The 3,370-nt window shown below is 41.3% G+C and overlaps 1 long non-coding RNA gene across 1 annotated transcript in view; it reads left to right on the top strand.

The window, feature by feature from the left end:
- LOC116635678 overlaps positions 1-680 on the top strand; it is a 4,051-nt gene extending 3,371 nt beyond the window's left edge. The window contains exon 3 of the long non-coding RNA XR_004300200.1: positions 230-680. This is a non-coding gene — a long non-coding RNA (uncharacterized LOC116635678). The remainder of the gene's footprint in view (positions 1-229) is intronic.
- Positions 681-3,370: the final 2,690 nt, after the last annotated feature.

The raw sequence follows: 3,370 nt of genomic DNA, 5'->3' as shown, positions 1-3,370 counted from the left end.
GCGTCTGCCTTCGGCTCAGGTCATGATCCCAGGGTCCTGGGATCGAGCCCCACATCGGGCTCTCTGCTCCGCGGGAAGCCTGCTTCTCCCTCTCCCACTCCCCCTGCTTGTGTTCCCTCTCTGGCTGTGTCTCTCTCTGTCAAATAAATAAAATCTTTAAAAAAAAAAAAAAAAAAAAAGAATCCGGGAGTGGCTTGACTGAGCAGTTCTGCTTTGTGTCTCTCATAAGGTTGCAATCAGGAGTTGGCTGGGCCTGCTGTCATCTGAAGACTTGACGGAGCTGCAGGATCCACTTCCAGTGTGGCTTCTCACATGGCTGGCAGTTGGAAGGAGGCTCAGTGCCTTTTGGTGTGAACTTCTCCATGGGGCCACCTGAGCATCCTCACAACATGGTTGGATTCCTCCAAGAGCAAGTGATACAAGATTCCAAGACTGAATGAACTGCAGTGCCTTTTATGACCTGGCCTTGAAAGTCATACTTTGTTAGTTCCACAGCTTCCTATTGATCATATAAGTCAGCCTTAGTGTGGGAGATTACACATTATACCAGAAGGCAAGGATCACTGGGGCCATAGTTGAAGCTGCCTAGCACACCTCTCATAAAACTTACCTGGGGGCACCTGGGTGGCTCAGTCATTAAGCATCTACCTTCGGCTCAGGTCGTGATCCCAGGGTCCTGGGATTGAGCCCCGCATCGGGCTCCCTGCTCCGCGGGAAGCCTGCTTCTCCCTCTCCCACTCCCCCTGCTTGTGTTCCCTCTCTGGCTGTGTCTCTCTCTGTCAAATAAATAAATAAAATCTTTTTTTAAAAAATTAATTAAATAAAATTTACCTGGCCTCTAGTTCATTCATCCATTGCCCATGTATCCCAGGCAGCATACCTAACAGAGGGGAAGGAGATAATTCTTAAGAATAGGCTACCCTTCCATAGATGATAGTGGGTGGTTACAGATTTAAATCAAATAATCTCTTTTTTAAAATATTTTATTTTTAAGCAATCTCTACACTCAACGTGGGGCTTGAACCCACAACCCTGAGATCAAGCGTCACATGCTGCACCAGCCAGGCACCCCTTAAATAATTAATCTTAACAAATACATAATTCTACTAAAAATGTCCAATTTTCTAAAAGTCCTATAGGTAAAGCCCTAGTAAATACATTTCAAGTCCCAGGGCAGGCCTAAGGGGAAAATTTTTAATAGGGTTACAAAATTGAACTTATTTACTCCTCCTTTCCATAGGGTCAGTCAAGTTTTGGCCCATGCCTCCCATCTATTTTGATGCCACTATATCACTATATGGTTGTAGCTAATCTCAGCTGACCAAGCTTTTCTCCCTGTCTGCTTCAAAAATGGAATACCATCAGAGGTAAAGAAAAACATTTAAGGAAAACCTAACAGTTATAAATATGAAACAGCTTCAAAATACATGAAGAGGGGCGCCTGGCTGGCTCGGTTGGTGGAGTGTATGACTCTTGATCTCAGGGTTGCAAGTTCATGCCCCACGTGGAGTGTAGAGATTACTTAAAAAACAACAACAAAAACCCCAAAATACATGAAGTAAAAACAAAAGTAAAAAGAGACATACACAAATCCACAATCTTTGATGGAGATTACATAGCCTCTGTCTCAGTAAATGATAAAACAACTCAATAAAAAGCAGGAGGAATGTCAAAGCTCTGAACATTACCAATCATTTTTACCTAATTGATATGTGTAGAGTACTATACCCACCAAGTGTAGAATACACATCTGTTTAAAGTATACATAGACCAGAGGCGCCTGGGTGGCTCAGTCGGTTGAGCGTCTGCCTTCAGCTCAAATCACAATCTCAGGGTTCTGGGATCGAGCCCTGCATTGGGCTCCCTGCTCAGTGGGGAGTCTGCTTCTCTCTCTCTCCCTCTGCTCCTCCCCATCCCACCTCATGCTTGCTCTCTCCCTCTCTCTCTCAAATAAATAAAATCTTTTTTTAAAAAAATAAAGTATAGGGCGCCTGGGTGGCTCAGTTGGTTAAGCGACTGCCTTCGGCTCAGGTCATGATCCTGTAGTCCCAGGATCGAGTCCCGCATCGGGCTCCCTGCTCAGCAGGGAGTCTGCTTCTCCCTCTGACCCTCCCCCCTCTCGTGCTCTCTCTCCCATTCTCTCTCTCAAATGAATAAATAAAATCTTTAAAAAAAAAATAAAGTATACATAGAACATATACCAAGATGGACCACATACTTGGTAATAAAACAATCCTCAATAAATGTTAAAAGATTGAAATCTTACAGAATATGTTTTTGGGAAAAAGGATTTAAAGAATAACAATAAGTTATCTTTAAAAGTTCCAAATATTTGTAAATTAAACATTCTATTCCTAAATAACCCATGAAACAAAGAGGAAATCACAGAAGAGATTATAAAGTATCTCTAAATGAATGATAACAGGACACCTGGCTGGCTCAGTTGGTAGAGTGTGCCAGTCTTGATCTTGGGGTCATGAGTTCGAGCCCCACATTGGGCATAGAGATTACTGAATGATATCAAAATTCGTGGGGTTCAACTAGAGCAGTGCTTAAAAGCAAATATATGAAACAATGAAATAGAAAACAAACAATAGAGAAAATTAACAAAGACAAAAGTTGGTTCTTTGAAAATAGTAATAAAATTCATAAATCATAAGACTGATAAAGATAAAAAGAGAAGAAAAACCAAATTACCAATATTAGCAATGAATCCAAAGACATCAAAAAAGTAATAAGGAGGGGCACCTGGGTGGCTCAGTCGGTTAAGCAGCTGCCTTCGGCTCAGGTCACGATCCCAGAGTCCTGGGATCGAGCCCCGCATCGGGCTCCCTGCTGAGCTTCTCCCCCTCCCTCTGCTTCTCCCCCTGCTCATGTTCTCTCTCTCTCTCTGTATCTCTGTGTCTCAAATGAATAAATTAAAAAATCTTTAAAAAAAAGTTATAGACCTATATTCTTTATGAATATAGATACATACCAAAAAACTCTATCAGGAAATAGAATCCACCTACATAAACACTGAAATATATCATGACCAAAGAAGTTTAATACAGGAATGTAAGGTTAGCTTAACTTTACAAAAATCAAACAATGACATGAAGCTCATGAACAGACTAAAAGAGAACAACTATATGATCGTCTTGATCCAGGAAAAGTATTTGATAAAAAATGTTCAGTAAAATTATTATTTCATAATAAAAACTGTTAGCAAACTGGGAATAATAGTGAACTTTTTTAGGGGCACCTGGTTGGCTTAGTCAGTGAAGCATGTGACTCTTGATCTTGGGCGTGAGTTCAAGCCCCACATTGGGTGTAGAGATTACTTAAAAATAAAATCTTAAAAAAAAATAGTGAGGGGCACCTAGGTGGC

The sequence above is a fragment of the Phoca vitulina genome, unplaced genomic scaffold (assembly GCF_004348235.1).
Source record: "Phoca vitulina isolate PV1807 unplaced genomic scaffold, GSC_HSeal_1.0 scaffold11, whole genome shotgun sequence".
Taxonomy (NCBI): domain Eukaryota; kingdom Metazoa; phylum Chordata; class Mammalia; order Carnivora; family Phocidae; genus Phoca; species Phoca vitulina.
Note: the sequence above shows the minus strand (reverse complement) of the source record. Positions and strands in the feature narration are given on the sequence as shown.